Here is a 24576-nt window from a genome sequence, read left to right as displayed (position 1 = left end):
CCCTCACCGCGGAACATCAATCTAAGCATATTTATCAATAAAGAGAGTTCAATTTGCATTTTGCAAGCCTCCATTGTCCAAGGGATAACTCCATACACATATTTTACAGCACTTCCGTGACCGATTGAAAGACCGTGTCCATTCGCAATCCTTCAGCGAGTCTACTCTAAAAATCATTTGCTCGACCAACCGTGAAAGTTGCAACAACTGAAAACCTGAGAGCTCTTAAATCGCAATTTTTCGTTCCGCCCGACGAGAAGGAACGAATTTTATAATACATATTCGACCTACATTCCCCGCGAACGGTATCATGCGAAACAATAAACTGGCAAAGTGCTGTAAACTTTGTTTCTTTAAACAAGGAAAACATCTGCTTGTAGCTCCTATTTTACTCCGGTTCCTCTCGTTTTTCGTTTCTACGATACTTTTACCACGCGATTTAATATTACTCCACCATCATCACTCCACCCTCTTCTTCTACACAAGATGTTCATTGTAGCGATGGCCACAACTTTTTAGACAATCTTTTCACGATGAAATTATTTCACCTGTTCGACTGTAATAAATTCTTTATTTAAAAATAATTACTCTCTTAACTTCGAACCACGAACTTCACACATGATTTTTTAAAAAGAAATATAAAAATGACTTTATTAAATTGATGGCATTTTTTTCTGTTATTGTGAGATTTCTTTCGTAAATTTAATAGTACATGGATTAATTGCCTGTAACGTTATAGTGATTCCTAAGATTTTAAGTTCAAAAGAGGGTGAGGGGATTAAAAATGAAATTAAAAAATGAGGAAATGATTCTTATTCGGACTTAAAAAAGCAAACTGTTGGATTACTTATACAAGTATTATTTTCAAATTGAAGAAAAGTAAAGTAATTGCATCGGTAGTGGTCAGTTTTTGGAATAAAATGTAAAAGTAATTAAAATTAGCAATGCTACTTCTTTTATACAGTGCATGTAGATTATATACGTGAATGTTATACATATATATGTGTTATACATATACATATATGTGAGTGTTTATACATGATAAGTAGACTGCGGATCTTTGTGGAAAATAAAATCTTCACGAATGTGTTTACAAAAATTGAACTTAAATAGAAATTTATTTTATTCTGCAAATATTATAACATGAACTTTACTTTCAATCTTCATTATATTTTTGTATATTGTTTACACTTTGTATTCACGTCATTTGAAATTCTATTCCGAGTTATGAAAAAATGATGAAAATCTTTCTATTTTATACGGTACACATTTACAACATTGATATTTCAAAACATATTTTGTAATTTTTATCTTCACCCTAACGATGCATAGGCCAATCAGTAGAAAATTAAAACAGCGTTTTTGTGACATAATGCTCTATTGATTGGCCTAACAACTCTGTGATGTTCAGCTTGAGAATTTTATTATTATATCTTCGTCAGTACTTAATATTAGAAACGTAAAATATCTGCTGATCGCGAATGAGTTAAATAGAGAATAAAGTATAGCTAAGGAGGGAGCGAAAAGAGAAAGAGTACTGTAACACGACAGTTTCGTCCTGGGTGCTGTTACAGAAGAAGAAATGGTCGATTTGAGAGAAGGCGAACAAGGGGCGGATGACCAAGATTTACATTTTTTCAGGGAAACAGGTTTTGTGATAAAAGGATTTGGAATAAAATTTCCGTCGGACGGTGTACCCGCGTAGGTATTTTGATTTGATAGTCGTTTGAGAGTTGGCAAGCTCTTTGGAGTGCCGCCAACATTTTTATGTTATTCCTTTCTACCTACCCTGCTGTCGATGGCCCCTCTTCCGTTTTTGTCGTTTCTTCCCCACTTTCTTTCCTTTTTTCCTCAACCTCGTTCTTTTTTTTTAAATGGGCAAACGTTTCACATAGAGTCGGTTGGAAATCATACACCGAATCCATGGATGTATCAATATCGTCAAACGTTTATGAATCATTGCAGCGATAAGTACATCAATGTTAAATGTAAATCGTCGCCAAGTCTTCCTCATTTCTTTAGGTTAAGAATTATTACATTAGAGTTCACTTCTGTATTTTTATTTCACTTATTAAAGAAAAGTTTCTATATTCTAATCTAGTCTATAATCTAAATTTTAGAAGAAAGTCTAGAAACGAAGATTGAAATTTTGCCTATGTTATATATTTTTAACAAAAACTGTGTCTCAAAAGTTGAAATTTGAAATTTAATAATTGTATTCCCTTGAGTAATAAATATTCTAAATAATATTAATAAAATCTTTGTGAAAACTACTTGCAACTATACATACATATTCTACTGAAGCACACAAAATTCATTTTTAGTTATTCGTACCAGATATGAAAAGATAAGGCAACACGAATATGACATTATGATATTTTTAAAATAATTTTTGGTTATATATGATTGTGCAATTACTTTCATTTTACTACTTATTTGCTTCTACTTGTACACATACAAATTTTAATTTTGAGATGTATCATACCTAACTGTTAGAATGTTCAAATTATGCGCTATTCCAGAAAATTCGTGGATCTTCGTTTGGTACAGTTTCTCTTTTTTAAAAAAAAATTAACAGATTTCACGCTCGTCGTAAGAATCAAGGTTTTGAAAATCAAACTCAGTAAAAAGCTCCTCTCTGTTAGCAACCCCCTTATTTTAAATAAAATGATTTTCAATCATAAAACTAACACTAACTTCAAAATATAAAGTGAAACATACATCTGTACCTCAAGTACAGTAAACTGTAATTAAATCTAAATTTTAGAAACTGAAGATAAATATATATTCATTCAATTATAGGTTTAAGTGATCGTCAGAGCTTATAAATACCTCTAGCATTTAGATTGCAATATTAAATTCTCAATTTGATTGTATAAGTATAATAATTTTGTTCAAACACTGAGCCACGATAGTATATAGAAAATTTCGATAAAATTTTTAAAGCAATAATCTTCACAACATTCTTCAAGTGATAATATCGCGACAGTTTTACAAAATATATAATAGCAGACAAAATAAAAATGAACACTTCCATAAAAACGTTAAAAATTGCTCTTTGCGACCCAGGAAAGTACATTTTCGTCCCCACACATATATCACCGCGAAACGCGTCGAGCGGAAAGACTTATTCTAACTTTTATATTAATTTGCATACGTCAGGATTACAAAGAACTGTAACAAGATAAAATTAGGAAACTACAGAGGAATGAGCTGTAAAAAATAACGCATAAATTCATGTCATGTAGCTGTCGCTGTTGGGGTCACTGCGTGAGTGCCATAATTTTTCGTGCGCTGAAAGGATTTTCTAGAAAATTTTCTTACGCCACGGAATCATGTAAAGTGAACTGTCGATGGATCGTACGTGAAATTCTACCAAACGTTAACATACATAGGTACACATAACGCGTACATGAAATAGGTCAGCACACACACGTAGACACTGACACGACATACTTTGCTGATGCAAAATAACCAGGGACCAAAAATGACAGTTATTCCAAAAATTTGTATTCGAAAAGTAGTTTACAAAAATTTGTCTGTTAAGGATAGTAATTGGAAGAATATCGACTTTAAACATTTATCAATAATTGGTGAGAGAAATTCTATTTCAGTCATAAATGATAATTACTAATGAGACAAATTTCTTTCAGTTGTTAATTATCCCGATAAATAACTCTAGTTTCGTGGTATTTTTTTAATAATACGATACAAATACAGATTTTGTATTATATCAAGAGAGATTTAATGAAATCAAGAGAAAAGAAAGAAACCAAAATGAAAAATTATAAAATACAGCTTTGTAATGTGTTATTTCAGAAGTGAACTGATATTTTTTATTTTTGTTTCACTGTGAAATAAATAAATATAAGTAAATGACTAAGTTATATCCATCTTATCTTCTTTTTGATTTTCACGTTTTTTTTTTATTAACATATAGCAAATCCATCAAGTAACTCTTTTTTGTAGATCTTAAAAATTCATCCTCCGAATATTTAGCTAATTTTTTTCCTTATAGTTTTCTAAAATTTCCAATGCCATACGATAAGCATTCTTAATCCATTAATGTATTGATCGATAAAGTGTTAATTTTAGACGAGATTAGATTTGAATTTTAATATTGTTTTCAGACACAAAATAATTAGTTTCATAAAGTAATCAATATCTGTCTCTAACAGATAGTTTGACACAAATGCAATGCAATCAATCATAAGCTACACTTTGCAGCCAAGACTATTTAAGATAATATTTTTATCATGAGATTAAGTTTTGATAAAGAATCATATTTCCTTTATATACAAAACGTTAAATTATGGGCTGAAATTTCTGAATTCAAATGTAGGTGAACTTTTGCAATAAAAATACTACACCAAATATTTTTGATCATTATCCACGAATATTAAATTTAATACAAAAATATTTAGAAAATTCCTTTATTAGAGATCGAAGTGGAAATTTATCATGTCTGAAAAATGGTTCATCAAAAACAACATAATTTCCTCCAGATTCTATCTGAAATATTCCACTATTAAATTCTCAGAAATATCAAAAGCTGTAACGGTGAAATACAGTGCTAACACATCTATAGGATAAAATCATTATTTTTGCTTAAATATTGTTTAATAAACGTGTATTATGCAAAACTATGCAAAAAGCACCCAAAACCCATTTCTGATCAAACTTTTCAAACGTTAAGTCGCCATTATTGTTTTCTGTTGAGAATTCAACCTAAATGGTTTGAATGTAATAAAGGATCGAGCCTTCTGTTACAACCTAGCCTGTATGAATGCTGCTATGCGTACAAAAGATGCGTAGTAACCTGTTTGACCGTCACTTCCTTTTAAAAAGAGAAAACCGATTGCGTCGTTGTAAGTTCGTAAGGTGAAGCGTTCTTTTGAGAATACAATTATTTTACTAATTAAAGCAAATCTCTTTTTATTGTTGTCGTGTTTATTTGCAACCTGCTAACATTTTCCAACAGTGATATTCGCGTACCGCCGAAACAGGTCATACGTGAGGGTTGAAGTGGTTAAATAAAAAAAGAACGAAACAGCATTCTATCTCCCTGGTCGTTCGATCGCTCCCACGGCACAGTAAGCCTTTCAGTTGGTTCCTTTTCAAATTTTTCGTTATTATCACATTCTGCCCTTCGGCGCTGAAACGCACAGCGTGATATATTAATAGCAGAGATTAAAGTGTGTACTGGACTCTGCACGGATATGTTTTTATGGTCTGTAACATTCATCCTTTCTAGGTTATCGCGTGGCGGACTTCTACACTTCCGGCGCAGTCCTCGATGTCTTTGGAAAGGAGGTCAGTAAATATTTATGGTTTCGTTTTTCGGGTCGGTTCAATTCTATTTGAACTGGCTCAGCTATAAAGCAACCGAATCGCGACTACTAGGTCCAGTCGGTTCATTCGACATTTCGGGCTATCCTGGAAACCACAATAAGAGGAAGGAGATACGGAATTTGATCTCGAGTGGTCGTATCTTCTTTTTCTGGGACGTAAAGTAAGAGATGGAAGCAACACGAAAACATATTTGAGTGGAGATCTATGTAAGAGTGATAAAGAAGACTAAACTCAAATTCGAGTTTCTTTCTTAGGTATTTTTCATTACTTATCGGTAATATTTATAATGTTTATAAAATTTATTTCTTTTTTTTTCGATATTGAGTATAATTAAAATGTCATTGCGATCATACAAATTGGAACAAATGATGATAAACGGGTTATTTCACGTTCATTTTTATTTTCATGTGTACTTTTTGAGTGAAAATGAATTATTCCCTTTCACTGTAATGTTTTTTAATTTATAAGTATGATACAAGATGATTACTGGCTTACCAATTTCTACCAATGGTATATTTGTTCCACAAAAATCATATTTAAAAAATGTGTCGTTTGTATCTTTTTTAAACTTTTCCTACGAATTAATGAAATTTGACAGCTATGTTCCACTAGGAAATAAATATTAATTATAATATTTCTAAAAATCTTTGTAAAAATATTGATGAAAACCACGTACAATTTGCTATTTATATAAGTAGAACAAAATTCATGCGACAAACTGTGAAGTATATAGTTACACATACTACTGCAAAGTGATACAGCCAAAAACTGTGAGCTATGCCCTCTTATTAAATAAATGAACACAAATTAATATTTTTATCTGTGCAGTGTTAAGAATGTTAAAATATATATTACTGCCCAGTTTCAGGATCAAATAACAATAATCTCATACAACTTACCTCAAATTGCCTCACATGAAGCCTGGTAACATTATAAATTATTATATTCTACAGAATACGCATGCCAACCTTCAAATCATTAATTAATACACAAGTAGATTAAAAAGTAATGCCTTCTTTGGTATAGTATAATGTAAAATGAGAATAATTTATACAGTATGTAATCTATTCTCAAAATACCTTTATCATTTACGGTTTAAGTATTTATATCAATATTTTGAATCAAATATGAATATTAAATTACTCGTATTTTATAACAAAAATAATTTTTTATCATATAGAATAATTTTAGTTCCATTTATTTTACCCAAATGAATGAAGATATCTACAGAAACACATTGAATGCTTCATGTTTGTCTTATTATATATGACGTTTTTCTAATATTTAATAAATCATATGAATATAAAAACGAGATAATAAATGATTAATCATTTCTTTTTACCTTCATAATCTCTTGACACAAAACATAATGTTTTGTTGGTAGTAAGAGCCTTAAAACGCTAATTCTTCCTTTAAATATCAATTTCAACATTTTAATTTAGCATTCACATCCAGTAAACAAATGTCCATTCAACTAGTATCTCAATCGAAAAACTATTCTCTTTCCAATGTAATAAAAATGAATCAATAACACAAACAATTGTTTCAATTGATTTCTGAGCACAGAAAATATTATTTTTGCTTGATCCGTTCGATTACTGTGACAGTAATTCTGTCTAGAGCTATGTTATTGTATATTCTTTCTTATTCATCCACGATTGGCATATATTTATATGATTTGAAACCAAAAATGTATTCAATATTAATCTTGTACACCTTTCAATTCAATGAAACGTTTTACTAAGTAAACGTTTCAACACGTCACTGCATTCTGACCTCGAATAAAAACGACCAATCAATCCTAATCTCCATAAACTTGTCCATTCCTCTTGCACCTCGTTGAATCGGAGGCATTACTTTTTAATTCGCTTGCGTGCCGAGCATAAGTCAAACGACAGTATATAAAGGTGAGGTCCCATCTATGTGATGCTCGTGCTCGAGCAATAAATTGTCCGTGCTCGCCGGATTTTGTTCGAAAACACGTTCCTATTAGCGAGCAAAAGGTCGCTAAATGCGACGACGAACGGTTGAAACCACTTAAAAGGGTCGATTTTCACGAGCGGTTTGAGTCTCGGCCCATGGGTCTAGGCTCACGAGCACGAGGACTATTCCACGCGAGTCTGGATCGAACGCTCAAAAAAATCGACCGTTTCGAGTAGTTCAAAGCGAGACCCCCAATACTTGTTTTCACCGAGACCGTAGGCGCCTACCTGGGTTCGCTCAAGGGTTTGGGGTCAAACGGGCGATCGACTCATCAGTTTTTGATAAAATCGAATTCTTTATTCTTCATCGTATCAACGTCAACGCGATGCCATTGGATTCTTGGTGTTCTCCCGATTAAAATGATATCTTACGCCGCGTAAATCGAACTATTTTTAACGAAATAACTTTTCAATTATGCAATCAGATTTTGCATATAATTTCGTTAAAAATAGTCCGATTTACGCGATGTGAGATATCATTTTGATCCTAGAAGCACCAGGAATCGATTGAAGTTACTCCGCAAAGTTCCGATAAAAATTGTCGAGGTTGGTATCTAGAGACGCGGTAACGTCTCGACGCAAAGTACATGAAAAAATAGCCTCACCGTATATGCCTGGCGCTGACGCTACCGCGTATCTTTTACTCGAGAAAACGCGATTCTAACCTAACCCGAAACTTCTGTCATTGATATCTCGTCACGCCTGCTGTATTTTCTAAATATAAAGGCATTTTTCTCATGCAAATCGCACATAAGCTTTCGAATAAAACCAAAATCAATAAAATCGGTTCACGAACGACAGAGATATCGTAATATCATATCATGAATGTGTCAAAAGTTGCAGCATTTTTCTTTTCTTTGACAAGGAATTTTTCGTCAACACTTAGCCAATAGGAGCTAAGGTCGTTCGTCGATTCGTGTCGACTCTCGGAATCAGTCGGCAAGGCTCGTCGGTCGGAATTGTAATATGACTGCCACTCATGCCGCTCGTTCATTTCTAACCTGTAACTGTCAGTTTGGATTTGTGACATTTGGTTTCTTGCAACAAGACTTTCTGACATGGATCGTGCGTACTTTTGAAAACTTAAACGACTGAAACTGGAATTATAATACAATACATTGTGCGTTACACATAGTGGATCTTTTTCTTTATTTCTCATTTCATGTTGAACATTTCAATTTCTAGCAACAAGACATTTTGCGATGGCTTGTGTGTACTTTGAAAACATAAAAGACTGAAACTGGTATTATAATATAATAAATTTTGCGTTAGAAATAGTGGACCTCTTTTTCCATTTCATACTTCATTTTTAACATTCAAGTTTGTTACAACAAGACTTTCTGCCATGCATTATGTATGCTTTTGAAAACTTAAGGGACTGAATCTGGTATTGTAATATAATAAATTGTGCGTTACTCGTATGACATTAATTTTATTTGTAAATAACACATACAAACCTTATTTTACCTGCAAATTAATGTAGAGCTTAAAATAAAAATACATTTGTCTTTTATTATAGTAAGCATAGAGTCTACAATATAGATAATGTGTCTGAAGCCAGATATAGGAAAGAAACCAGCTTCAGTCCTTTAAGTTTCCAAAAGTATACAGAACGCATGGCAGGATGTCTCATTGCAAGAAATTTAAATGATAAAGATGAAGCGAGAAATGAAAAAAAGAAATCAACTATTTGTAACGCATAAGTTATTGTATTGCAATATCAGTTTCAGTCCCTTAAGTTTTCAAAAGCATACATAATGCATGGCAGAAAGTTGTGTTGGAAGAAATTTAAATAATGAGAAAATGGACAGAGATCCACTATTTGTAACACATAATTTATTGTATTACAATAACATAGAAAAAGAGAGGTCAGATTTAGTTCTTTAAATCCTCAAAAGTACGGACGACACATGACAGAAAGTCTTGTTGCATTTAAATGTTACTGATAAAGTGATTACATTTTTTCTTTAATAAATTTCTTGCAATGAGACTTCCTACAATGCGTTCCGCGTATTTTTGAAACCTTAAAGGATTTTCTATTATTTGAAGTCATTCACTATACAAATTATCTTTGTAAAAAGAATTGAGATCCCCATAAAAAACTTCAAAAAAGTAAAAAAATTACGCTAAGTACACGAAAAAGTGGAGGACTTGAAGAGTAATCATAGAAAAATAGAAGATCCCCCTACAAAAATTGAAGAAAGTAAGAAAAGTGAAATCGAAATGAGCTGCCAGTACATGAAAATCCTTTCCAGTAAAGTGTAAGGTGACACTGTAACATAATATCGAATTCGGTGCTTTCCAACTATATGCGCCTAAAATGCTGTCTTCAACAGTGTAGACGTTCAGACCCTAATGACAACTCATGTAAACTGACTGCTCCGCACTTTGGCGGTGAAATGAAGAAGCTAAATAGTGTATCAACCACAAACTGAGACTGTTTAGACATTTGCCTAGATGTCCGTGGCCTGGAAGTCAAATGCTTGGCGTGGCCAGGCAAAGCATTCTCAGATCATCAATACCTATACTTTCCCAAAAAACTTTTACAATATGAGTACATTTTCATTTTATTGTGTTTTAAAATATTTCTAAGGATACTCATTGACGCAGATACCTCTCCTCTCACAGGCTTTCCGATAATTTGTCAGTTTAAAACGCTGACAATATGAGTACATTTTCATTATTTTACATTTTAAAATAATTCTTATTCATCAAAACCTTGACCTTACCTGGCCACGCCAAGCATTTCACTTCCAGGCCACGGACATCTAGGCAAATGTCTAAACAGTCTCAGTTTGTGGTTGATACACTATTTAGCTTCTTCATTTCACCGCCAAAGTGCGGAGCAGTCAGTTTACATGAGTTGTCATTAGGGTCTGAACGTCTACACTGTTGAAGACAGCATTTTAGGTGCATATAGTTGGAAAGCACCGAATTCGATATTATGTTACAAAGTGTCACCTTACACTTTACTGGAAAGGATTTTCATGTACTGGCAGCTCATTTCGATTTCACTTCTTTTCTTACTTTCTTCAATTTTTGTAGGGGGATCTTCTATTTTTCTATGATTACTCTTCAAGTCCTTCACTTTTTCGTGTACTTAGCGTAATTTTTTTACTTTTTTGAAGTTTTTTATGGGTTTTCAATTCTTTATGACATCCCCTTGTCGACCGCCTGTTGCGATGATGGTGCGTGGCCTTTTTCGGGATTCCGTGCTCGTTTAGGTGTTCGCGGCTCGTTGTGCCAGCCCGCCTGGATCCATCAGACCTTCCTGCGCGAGGAGTTGACACTTTCAAGTGGATGTTGTTCGTGCTCGCCGCCCGAACTTACATACATGGGACCTCACCTTAACAGTTGCCCGCGAACAAAAAGCGGAAAGGAAATACGGAGTCAGGACGAGCGTCGAACATAGAATTAGTTAGAATTCGTCAAAATCGTTGCCAAGCGCGACCCTTAACCCCTTTGTGCCTATTCTTTCGTTTAAGATATACGTCTGCACATTTTATACGATTAGCATATTCGAATACTGAAAATGATACTATATTTATAATCGAAACGTGATTAAATCGCTTGCAAATCTTCATTAATTCTAAAATTCACTAAATCTAATTCTTATTCACTAGTTCTAAAATTTAAATCTTCATTATACAAGTAAGCGTTTCCTTGTTAAAGTGCTACAGTTAATTACAGATAACATTTTCTATTTAATTTTATCGAATGGACAATATACTTGATCTGCGAAGTTCAATGAATAAGTTTTTCTTTAAAAATAATTTCAGTAAAATTAGATGCGTTCATCATTGTAAAGAATCTTACAATCATAAAAATTATCGTTATTATCCGTACTGTCGTTCTTCCTTGATAAATAGTATAATATATACTTAATTATAATTGTATTAAACATCTAGTAATCCCATCATTATATCACGTTATTTGATATGTCAATGTTAAGTCTCAATTGATGTACACGACTATAGACGTGGTCAAATTAATGCGACCTTATTAGTTTGGATAATAAATCTCTACTGACTGATTAAGAAATTAAGCATTTTTTACTTTGAATCTTGTATTATATTATGTGTTGTATAATATAATATGTTATATTGTTAGTTTTATTATATATTTTATTATATAATATAATAAATATTGATAATAACCATTATAAATGACATAATAATTAATATAAGAAAGTTATAATTAAAAAAATATTAGAAACAGATATATTCGTTGCCTATTATACTCTTAAATAATAGTTATAAAATATAGTTTACTTTAAGTCAATTATTCATTCAGTTTACATGTCGATATAAAATGATTATTGACGAGCTGTTAAATAACCACGTATAGTTTCATTCTTTTGGTTACCAGAATTAATAAAAAAATGCCATATTTATTTACATAAACATTTCAATGAAAATGTTGTAGCCACAAATGTTTATCTAAATCCATTTTCTATGTTACCAAGCACGAACAAGTAAAAAAAAAAAGAATAGAAATATTATTTTTGTCCACATTTGCCTATCATTCGCCGCACTGTGCGAAAGGGCGAAACCCGAGTGGATGTTTCTCGATCGACGATCGTTCGGATATTAAGGGCGATTCTCTCGGACGACGTCCTGGCTCCGAGAGCAGCTGGATAATAAATGCTTAATGTTATGCTTACTGAATCGTTGGGTGGGATCGGATCAATAACCCTCAGACACGAACCAAAAACCAGCTCACGAGCAGCTGGGCCCGGGGATCACACCACTGAACACCCTGAACAGCCTAGTTGTTCTTAATAAAACTACCAACGGACGAGCTCGGCCTTGCACGCCAGTAAAAGAACGTGTCTACCCGGTCTTGCTGAGGTGTACGTGGATACGCGGTGGAAGCCTGTCGGGAGAGAAGGATCGAGGGTGGTTACCGACGGCGACGTTTCTGGAGGGGTGGCAGCGCAGGAGGATGCTGGTGCTGCCAACGGTGCCGGGAGCCAACCACTGGTGCGACTGCGAGAAGACGCGTTTACGCTTGCGGCCGGCGTAAAGTGTTCAGAGGATCGTTTTCGTGTTTCAGGATTTCTGGGACGCTGACCGAGCTTGCGCCGTTACGTCTAGGCGTCGGCTGGGGGTTCCACCGGACGGAGCCTCGGTTTGATAACAGTCCGACGCCACCCGTCGATGGTTATGCTTCGAACTCTTGCAGACCGTGGCACAGTGGGCCGGATCGAAGAATTTAGTGACATGTTGCTAAATAAGACAAGGACAAATGTTTTGTTATGGGACCAAATGGCAAATGCTCTTCCAGATGCAAGAAGTTTCAATCCGATTGGTCCATCCGTCTCGGAGTAAGAAGCAAGACAAAATTTTGCTGTTTTTTTGCAAAGAAACAGGTAAAACATGACAAATCACAAAATGTTTTGTGTACGGGACCTACTGGAAGAAATATTCTACAAGATGCAAGAGGTTTCACTCCGATTGGTTCGCCATCTCGGCGTAATCGGTAAACATACCTTTAAAAAAAAAAAAGAAAATTATACATGTCGAATTGAGTAACCTCTTTCTTTTCGAAGTCGGTTAAAAATCAATTGTCTCATATTGTTGAGATATTGTAATATAACACCGACGTATCTATGTCTATAATACCGACCTATGAGGTGTCGTCACTCGTTTGTTTAATGTTTCCGTCTACGAGCATGCGGTGAACGACTCCCCAGTGCGAATTCGGACGCCACGAATATGCTTTTATAACAAAATAATGAAGTATTGTATGTACCCAGTGCAGAATAGTTTATTCTGCGTCCTACAGCACATATCAATATCTGTTGAATTTATATTGTTTCGCAATTGTTCATCGCTACTGAAAACGGAGAAATTAATGAAATTTAATGAAAACTGTAATTAAAAGTAACATTCGAACTTAAACATTTTTTAAATACCGTTTTTCGGGCAAGAAAATCCTTTTCTTTTTCTCGACATCGTGTCAACCCCATTTGATTCGAGATTCACGTCTCGAATTAAAAATGATTGTTTGAATTTTATTAAAAAAATAATCGATCAAATAGAAAGAATCGTCAAAGTTTGCTAGGTTTGACAAGGAATATCTTTTGAGTTCAAAAAGGTTCCACATTTTCACGAATTGGAATATTTATTAGGTGGACTGGAAAGTAATGTCGTTTTTTCAATTTGAAATACTTGTTTACCACTCACTAGCTCATTGATTTTTATCGATCTGGCATTCGAAATTTTTACACTAAATTGGGAAAGGCTGTTGATAACGAGGACGATTACATAATTGATTAAAAAAAGGAATTTATTAAAAATTTGTTCGAATTTAATGAAAAATAAACGACATTACTTTCCGGTCCACTTAATATATAATACTTTTTTTTACATAATTAGGCAAGAACAAGAATTATCGGAACGTTTTCTAACGAACTGTATACATTGTAGACGTGAAATGTTTATATTATCCTGATCCTTTCCATCGGCCAACTTTTTGCAGAAGCACAGGGAACCAAACACAAAGATTTAAAAAGATTTAGAAGTAAGAGTACGAGAAAAATGTCTAGAATTGCAACAAACGAAGACTTACTTCATATGCTGCTTTTCAATCATGTAATAAGATGACAAAATCCTTAGATCCAGATGCTGCAAATTTATTAATTCGATAAAGAAGACAGAAGTTGATCATTCAACTATCAATTTAAAAACCTGATGGTAACGGTCAGAGGAATAAAAATTGTTGTTTGTATTTAATAGTATCTATTATTAATGTTAAGTACCTTTAATATTATTTTTTATTTCTATCAAATTGAATTATGATTCAATTCAATGATTTAAGTATTACAAGATTTACAAAGCATTTTTTAATCTGCGATATATATTACCTCATAAAACATTTGATACATAATGCACATGTATAAAATACATATAGAAAATAATATAACGTAACAGAGAAAGTAATAAATAGTTTTGGAAATTATATTCAAAAAATTTGTTTTTTAATTGATAAAAGTAATTAAAATGAATTTAAAACAATTGTTAAACACAAAGAAAACGTATTACATTATCTAGTACTTTCAAATTGCACATTTTTGGTACGATCCAATAAGAGAAACAAATTTTATAATACATATTTGACCTAGATTCCCTGCGAAGTGCTGTAAACTTCGTTTCTTGAACAACGGAAACATCTGTTCTAAGCTCGTATTTTATTTCAATTCATTTTGTTGCCATTTTTACCTAACTCACACATTCAGAAACTCAACTCAATAAGGTTTATTATTTTAAATAATAATTCTCGTACAGACTACCTGCGGTTTCGATTTGATTTTTCAACTTATGAGCATCAATCTCACTTTTAATAAATTTTACTTTTAATAACTTTCACTTTTTAGTTGCAATCGTAATTTCCATGGAAGACTGCCAAGAAATTTCTTATCATACTTGAATTACAAAGCATGTAGAACGAACAAGATAATGATTCTTTTAAATTTTAATCAATTTTCGTATTTTTATGCAATTTGATACATTTCTAGTATGTCTCAAATATAATGAAATTGGGAAAAATAAATTTGTTTAGAAATTTAGAAGTGATACAGTAAACATAATGAATTATCTTTAACTAGAGTACATAAATGATTTTATATAAATTAATTAGTTGGCAATTTCTTTGGTTCCTTAGATTCTATGGTCTTTTTCAATAATCAATAATTATTAAATTTTTTAATATAGTAAATAAACGTATATATTACCGAGTGAATGGAGAATCGAACAGAAATGTGAAAAAATTCCAAACTTGAAGTACTTTCGTGTTAGGACGAATACAACTTACAATTAGAGGGTAAATTTTCTGCCGCACCCTGTAATATTATATATACATTCTTTTTACTTATAAATTAGTATAAATAACCTCATTCGAAATGTAAATTGTCTGAAACTAGTCTTATATTGAAAACGGTATCATGAACACGAAGGAGTTGAATAGTGAAAAAATACACAATCAGACATAATTAATATTCTTCTTGAATGAATTTTCAAGAAATTACAAGTAATTACAAAAGAGACTAACAATTTAACTCCATAACTGTAGACAAGACTAGATGAAAAACTAATTATAAAACGAACAAATAAATAAGATTTGAAAATTTACCGAAGAAAATCTAAAAAAGGACTTATAACGCTCTTAAAATTCATGTATACAAAATAAAGTCAATGGGATTTTATAACTTGAAGAATCACTTTATTATTTTTCCTCCTACCAAAACTTGAGCTTTACTTTTGACTGTAACCGAGCTAAAGATTCACTCGTCTGATTTAATTTAACACAAAGACAATGTCAGAACAGAACTGTCCATTCATAATCAAGTACACTTTTTCAATTCTCCGACGAAGTATTGAAGGAAGAAAGCAGGAGAGGTTACGCTCGCTTCTGCGTCCATTTTCTGAAACTCTTCGCTCTAATTGCTTCATTGAGTTTTCAATTTGAAACGCAGATGGAGAATCATGAATGTTTAATGATTCGGAGCCCGATTGATGGAACGAAGACAGCAAAAATGAAATTTCAAATCTAAACAACCGAATGAGTTCAGCTTGCTTTACGACGAGTTTTCGTCGGCTGCAATTATAAACGGAACGAGGAAAAGGTTTCGTACCGTTGGGGGTGAATTTGTAATAATTTTGATAATTACTAAGTTCCGCGGTTACGACTCCAGGGACGAGAATATCCAAACGAAGTTCCTGCGGATGTTATATTTCGTGATTATAATTGTAATGTGACGGAGAATTACGAAGAGACACGATGTCCCAGGAGTAACTATCCGTGAACAAAAATAAAATGGAATTCTGGAGTCCGTTAAGCGATTTCTAGGAAACAGAATGACATTTCCGTGTAATTGAAAGTTACATTAGTTTCAGTGTAGACTAGTTGTTCACTAACAGATTTATTATTCTTGTAACTAAAGCCCGCATGCATCGAACAAACTTTTTTATTTTCATTTTGTTATCCTACGCGAGTCACAACATGAAGTAAAAATAAAATGTAATAATTTTTAATGATAGTATTTAGAAGTATTTAATGTTTTTTAGCATTATTAAAGTAGCGATTTTTTTTCCAGCGAGTTAGATATAGAGAGTGTTTTTTTTATATAAGTACAACAAGATATCTCCTGTTGGTAAAAGGTAACGATGCTATGATAAAAAAGTTAATTCGTATCTTTTGAAAATCTAATACATCTTTTCTTTAATTTCAAACTAACAAATTGAATTAAGTATTAAAAATATTTACATGATCTTAAGAAATTTATATATAAAAGTATTTGTATCTGTAAAGATAACAATCGAATTATTATTAGTCCAAATTAACCCAATTTAATCAGTAAGATGAAATGAAAATTAACCCTGCCATATTAATAATAAAATAGTTAGATTCGAAATGCTTTATAATAAATAATGAAATAAAATTTAATTACAAATAATAATAAATTACAAAATTATACAAAATGAACAGATGTATTTTCAATATGAACTTTAAAACACCGTTTAAATATTAAATTATTTGTTTCTTTAATTTATATCTATTACAGAGTGAACAAAAATCACATATATATAAAGAATTAGGCATTTTCCAAATATTTGAATTTTCATTGTCGATTGCTATATTAAAAATCATTTGATTTGTTTTCAATCGTTTTTATTTATAAAGACGAGTAGAGATAATCATGTCATTTCCTCATAGATTGTCTAGAAAATTCTTTAGTAAGCTCATTTACATATACATTTTGTTCTAATTTCATTTATACAAAATTGAGTAAAAAATAAATGACTTTCATCTATTACTCATTAAATAAAATTATTTTTGTAGTAAGTGAGAGGTTTTAAAACGCATGGTACAGAGATCCATAAAATCTTAATCTGTCCTTGATCACAGGAACAATTTTTTACTTGTTTTTATCGACGAACTACAAACCGAATGACGGACTGATAGCGCCAGTAGTAACAGCCATATGTGATCTGACGCTAAGCATCGGGCGACCTAGTTGTGCAGTGATCACTGCACCGTTCACTGACGTTATTAATCTTTTTTCATGTACAGTTTGCAAATAACGCATAAAAATAAAAGATAAACAGCTTCTTATTTGTTACTTATAGAAGAAAAATTAGAGTTTGAATTATAAAATGAAATACTCCACAATGAGCAAACAAAAATGTTACATTAGACAAGCAACAGTATAATGTATTCATGGGACTTGTTTATATGTTTTCCGATATTTTAACTATCATACAAATACGTAACAAAGTTTAAATTTTAATTAATTAACATTGATATTACCATATAAAGTCACTTTTATTTTGTTACTATTTAATAAGCGTACTTTATAAACAAATAACGTTACATTTCTGTCTTTTGCATATAGTACAACTAATTATTATTTTTAACGATATTAGCAAAATTTTACTTCGTCTAATTAAGAGCATTGTATAATTGATTGTAAAACGAGTTACTAACAAATCGTTATATATATATATATATATATTAGTTTTATTCATCGTCTGTTAATCACATAAAATCTTATTCACAATAGCTTTAGTACTGAACACTATCAAAAATACATACATTTTTATAATATAGTCAATGAGGATGACTTTTATCAAGAAAATGAAACCATGAACAAAAGATATTTATAAGTAGAGTCAATACATTTAACAATAGACAAATTCAAAGTAAATTTAAATTCAAACTAAATTACTAGCATTCATTTTGAGAAAAAAACGATATAAATGTAATTACAAAACCAAAAAAAAAGTTAGAGGAAATAAAAGTCCAAGCTATCCATTTTCTTAGCGCAATTTTAATTAAAAAGAATTCAGGTGACGATATCAGAATGTATCAACACGAACAGTGTTTTATCATTGTTCGTGTTACCTTCAAACATAATTTGATGTAAACTTAATTAACGCAACTTTGCAAAATGAAGGAAATTCTGCACGTGTGCTGGAATCTATCTTAAATTACAATCATTCTTGTGTACAATGAAATTAAACGACGAACTGGTGAATATTCAAACTAGATATTATATTAGCAAGTCGTGAAATAAAACGAGAAATTCTTTTCATTGTACAGAACACACGAACATTGCAAAAATTAGCTCCTATTATCAATATCTTGTACTTTATTCGACGATGTGAATTTTTACAGAGAGGCATTTTTTTAATTTCTTTTCTTCATTTCATTTTTTTCAACCATTTTATGTTTTTAAAAAGGAACGAAATTTTGCTTTTTTTTTAAATATTTTTCGACAAATAATTTGTTTACACTCCATAATTAAAAAATTTGCATAATTTGCTTGAAAAGTGTATCCCTTAGAATCAAAGTGCGCACGTTTTGAGAAAATTTAATTTTTCACCTGAAATATTTTTCTTTAAGAGGCAAATTAATTTTTGAAATTACTCTGATCTTGATCCATTGATAATAACATCAGAATATTGTATTCATAACAAATTAGCTTTCATGTTTTATAAAATATTGAAGTTGATTGAACAAACAGAAAGAAGGAAAAAAGTGAATATGACGGTAGAAAAAAAAACCTTTAATCTCTAATACAAAAAATGATGTTTCTTGAATTGAATGGAATGAGAAACCTGCGCATTGATAATATTTAAGTATTTATACAACGCTGCATTTGAAACTTTTAATATCGGAAATAATATTGAAACATTCGTTATAACGAAATTTTTGTGAAAGTCATGGTCACAGTGTTAATTATTAAAAATCGAAAACTCTTATTAATTAACACAGTAAATTATAAAGTTTGTATGTACATTGTCTAGTAATCTCGTGTTAATCGTTTTCTGATAACATAAAATATGAAATAACACGTTCAGGTTAATATTAGAGAACCTTTCTATTAATACTGTTGCCCTAGCTTTGATTTATCGTTCGCTATCGGTTACATTTCCGTGTGTTTCTGTTCGGTGGACGGTAAACCGAAAACGGATAGAACGGTTTTCGTGATATTAATAGTTCAGCCATGTTTCTGGATATCGTCCTTTCCTAATAATTATTGCGAAAATGAATAATACCGCACAGTTATATAGGTTCGGCATCATGCTCTGAGGAAAGAATTTTAATGAAATATTCATGAATAACAATATTACGAAAAATATTAGAAAGAAAAATGTGGAAGGTATTTATTATACATATACATAGTTATTATATACACATGTAGGTATGAATGGAAATGAATGAAAATGTATATAGAATATTCAATATTAAATAAAGAATATAGGACATACAACATAAAATATAAAGTACAGAATAAACAATATATTACGTAAATTGTAGAATGTAGAATATAAAATACAAAGTGTTCAATATTTCACACAGAATATTGAATACAGATACAAAATACACATCTACAATAAATAAAAGCAAGAATAAATGAAATAAAAATAGTTATTACTTTTCATGGGATTTGCAGTCAATTATTAACTTCTAATAATAATCTGGGTCGTAGTTTATAATAATAAATAAATATAAATTTCATAAATATATACAAACTTAATGTTCTTGTGTCTAATACATTTTGTTTATTGAATGAGAATAAAGTTAATAATGCAACGAGTATGTACTCAAATAAAAAGCAAAAACACTGTATTATCATAATAACATTTTAGCTCTCTGTACCTTTATTTTTAGAAATTTGAAGTGAGAAGATTAAAGTGATATGATAGAAACGCTTGCAAAAACACAGAATTTGGTAACTTTGATATATCCTAATTTTCTCTTGTACATTTAATATTTACATTCAATAATATTGTACATTTAATATTCTAGGTTCCATATTTTCTGTATTCGTTACACTATTCCAGCTTTTGTATCTCAGAATCCATTTTTTATTGCCTAGACATATTCTCCATACACATTCCTTTAAAATGCAAGCAATACACACTAGATTTATTTAACATTATAGCAAATGTTATACGTAATATTAAATGTAAAATATAGAATATGAAACAAATTATTTTCAAATACTCAGCCATTCTCATATATTTACAAACGATCCTATAATAATAGATATTCTTTTCCATATAACACACACACACACACACGCACGCACGCACGCACGCACGCACGCACGCACGCACACACACGCAGTTTAAAGTAAAAAGCATTCCATTAGTTTCAGCTTCGAACCTATTAATTTTCCAGCAAAAAATCATTGAAATTTTCATGTTTCATTTAATAAATTCTACCAATCCTTAAAATTATAATTCGTTTTCATCTTCTGTAAAAGACAATTAAATTTCCAAGAAAAGACTGCCGCGTATCAGAAAAGCATCGAACGAAATCCGTCCCACCGTACCGGATGCTTTCATCGGGAAACATTTTTTTCACAGAGTTTCACAGAGGATCGCAGCGAACAAAAACTGAGACACACGTCAAACGAGTGCCGTTCTGGAAAATGTCATTAATCAATACTAGCGAAACGCAGAAGAAACTAATACCCGTATTCGTCACTATTGTAGGCAAGAAGAAAAAAAAAAATACGAATATGAATGATCCTGTGTTCGCGTGCCTCGGCCAATGTTATTAATATTCCAGTCGAAGCCGTCGGATTTCATTCAAGGCAGCCTCTGGAAATTCAAACGAATAGAGTGAATTCTGATCCACAGCCAGATTGCAGTTGGAAAGTGGACGACCATTACGTCCGTTCTATAAATTTGGATCATCCTTTACGGTAGCTCGTTAAAACTAACGCAGTTGCCGACCGATCGCCTGGATTAAATCGGTCAAACAAGCCGGCCACGTGACGCAAAAAAACGGTTCGGAAAACAAACGGAAGTACCGAGCAACCTGCTAGCGGCGATAGCGGCTGGATTTTCGATTTTAATTTTTATAATTACTCGAATAAAACGCGACCAAATATGGCAAGTGAAACGACCGCAGGATTTATCTTTTTTATATTGTTCAATGACACTGTTTACCATGGCGAGGAGGAAATATACAGAATGGGTCGGAAATCGTAGTATCCTCGGGCAGTGTGTGTTTTTTATGTGAGAGAATAAGAAAAAATCTGGGTATAATATTATCTCATTCGTGGCTTCGTTTTCGAGAAATTCGATTTCGAAGTTTGTTGAATTTTCAATGTATTAAATGTACATACCGTTGGCGGTCAACATAAATCCCCATGTTTATCCTGAAAGTCATTTTCAAGATTGATGGAGTATCAATGTTTGGCCGGGAATAATTGATAGTCTAATTATGGGATCCTATTTTCTTCCAGATAAGCTAAATGGAAGTAGGTGTTTGGAGATTTTATGTAACATATTGCCTCTGTTATAGAGTAGATTAGTTTCTAGACTATTATTTATGTTTGTAAAGAATTTTTGTTTGTAACAATACAATAAAATCTATACTTTATTTATTTACTAACTGTAAAGTAGAAATATGAAGAGTGGAACAAATATGGGCAAGATGTTTCAATAGTACATGAAAATAGACATGCTTATCATAATTTATGAAACATGTAGTTAAGTGAAGTCTTGTGAATAACCATTTTGTTTTCCTATTTTAATTCACAAAATGACTAATTATCACACAATCTTAAAATAAAAAGTCCATAGGTGAAATCAAACTTATTCTTTATCCTTATAGTGGAAAATTATTCTAAATAATATTTATTTAATTCAGAAAATAAGTCATAAGGAATATGTTATTAAATAAAATTACGGCTGTAGATTGTATTACCAATGGTACGCAGCAAAATGTGAAAATTAAGGAAGCGAGAAGAATCGTCAACTTCGAAGTGCTACATCTTAAAAAATAATCATTATATTTGGAGAACACAAATAGTTTTTGTTGCAGTTAAATACACTATGGCAGTTCTGGGACACCCTGTATATAAACTAATTGTAAGTACCTATTAAGACAACATTGACGTACAAATATTGAAGAAAAAGGATGAAAGAGCAAGATACAATAAATTGTTGATTTGCAATGTTAAACTACTCTCGAATCTCATAAAAAAATATGAAACGGACAGAAAAATAATTCTGGATAGAAAAGAAAAGATAAAATTTAATATAGAAGTTATAATTGTTATTTCTTCTGCAATAACTTTTATTACATGAGTAATAAAAACAGGTCGATACTAAATATTATTTATAATTATTGTTAGACGCAAGGAACTGGTTCTTCGAACCATAAGTCATTTCGTATCTGTGTTAATTATTTATGATTCACAATATGTAAATGTATATATCTACGATATGTATATGTAAAAAGTGTAACTCACAGCAGTAAATAATGGCTTAAAAGCTGATGCAACAATAAATAAACGAATTGAAAATAAAGTTCAATGTGAAACTTATATACAATGTGCCGTGTTATGTATTCTAATATATATTCTGAATACTACATTCTATGTTATGTACATATATTCTATATTTTCTATACTTTACCTCACAGTCTAACTTAGACAATAAAGACAGTCGTTTGAACAATATTTATTCCCGATACTTGATATTTCAGAATATCTTCATTAATGAAAGTATGTTTCATTAATCCTTGATTGCATTTCTGGAATCACCAAACTTTACAAATTTTTAGTATACTCTCCTAATGCTATTTCGATAACTTTTTTTTTTTAAGTATAGGATTGTTGAGTAATTTGATTTTATTAATACAGTTTTCGATAATAACTGCGCAGTCTATATCAAGTAAAGTTTTCAAACCATCGGTACATATGTGCTAGCAGTTAGAATGAATTTCCAATTCACAGAATAAGGATTAAAAAACATTAGATTCAATGTTTTTTAAAAAATGTTTAGAAAGAACCGTTTAATTTGAATGGGTTCGAATACTTTCATATATATGAAACGCAGTAACTGGTAATTGGAACTTCGCGGTACGTGTTGTCTGTCGATTACTTTACATTTATCGTTTCAAGTACTTTTATTGTTACCACTTTACAGAACCAACCCAAACCACTTCAAATTGATCGCAGTATTTCTCTTTCTATTTTCATGGAAAGGATTCGATATCTGCTAAACAATTCAAGACTCTTTTCTTCCATCGCAGAACTTTGTTAGAACTCTCGAACTTTGTACATTTCATTCTAATAAACAGACATTCTTATTCGCGTCATGTCTCTTGAACGCCCATCGTGAATACGAATCTTTTTATTTTCCTGTTTTATTGCTGACCACGAACCTCAATAATCCAAATTAAATACTTTTGTCTATTTAATGCCATTAACGGAATTGTTGGCGTTCAATTTCATACTGGGTAATGTCAAACATAATATGTATTTTTCCAATGCTTGAAGTCCAGAATTTCGTTAATCTGTTGTGAGAATAAAAATGAATTTTCTGTTCTTTATCACTCTGTTATTCTATTAAAATTAGTGCAGTAGTTTTTCAAATGTGCAGATCAACAAATTAAAAAAAAGTTGTAATTGGTTTTAAGGAGTATTTAACTTTTCGTTTTCAGCTTTATATATACAATAATTGACTTTCGTTGGTTATTAGTATTATTTCATTGCAAGTATGAAAGAATGATATTACAATGTTGTATATACTATACATATATTTATGATTCAGCTATCTTTAATTTTATTTAGCTATCTTTAATATTTTTTACTAAATTTGATTATATACACAACGTTCAACACACATGTGATCGGTGATTTAATCTACAAAACGTGAAAGACACAGTAATAATTAGACTGCAGATGTTTATGTAAATTCATGTTTCTATAGATGCAAATAAAAACATGAAATTTAAACAAAAGTGTCTCTTATCTTCTAAACGGTATAATATGTACTTTATTGGAGATATTTTATGTATTTTGGAATTTTTGCACTTCCTCACATATTTTCCCTCATTTTCAGTTGCCATAAATGTATAAAAATCCACAGTGTAATAACCTCTCAGTCAATAAAAATTGTAATCATATCTCGTAACATACAATCTTATATTTTCTTTGTAACGTGTTTGTTCAAAACTCTTAGTAATTTACATAACAATTTAGGTCACTCTTGCTACTTTCACAATAAATATTTATACATAATTTTAATTCTTGTATTTTCAGGAGTCAAACATAAGAGCTGAAACGTTAATATGAATTTATTATTCTGAAGAATATAGGTGATACAAACAAGTCTGAAATTTCAATGTTCGAGCGAACTATATCATTTATTATCATTTTAACGCTAAAACTACCGAGTTTAACACACATCTATCACATATACAACTACAT

The 24576-nt window shown here is 31.4% G+C and overlaps 1 protein-coding gene across 1 annotated transcript in view; it reads right to left on the bottom strand.

The window, feature by feature from the left end:
- Positions 1–15378, bottom strand: part of LOC128876487 (E3 ubiquitin-protein ligase MIB1-like) — a 605287-nt gene extending 589909 nt beyond the window's left edge. Inside the window, exon 1 of the mRNA XM_054122907.1 lies at positions 11998–15378. The gene's annotated coding sequence lies outside the window, so the exon portion shown is untranslated. The remainder of the gene's footprint in view (positions 1–11997) is intronic.
- Between the last annotated feature and the right edge of the window lie 9198 nt (positions 15379–24576).

The sequence above is a fragment of the Hylaeus volcanicus genome, chromosome 5, assembly GCF_026283585.1.
Source record: "Hylaeus volcanicus isolate JK05 chromosome 5, UHH_iyHylVolc1.0_haploid, whole genome shotgun sequence".
NCBI classification, from domain to species: Eukaryota; Metazoa; Arthropoda; class Insecta; order Hymenoptera; family Colletidae; genus Hylaeus; species Hylaeus volcanicus.
The sequence above is the reverse complement of the archived record's forward strand: the minus strand, read 5'-3'. Positions and strand labels throughout refer to the sequence as shown.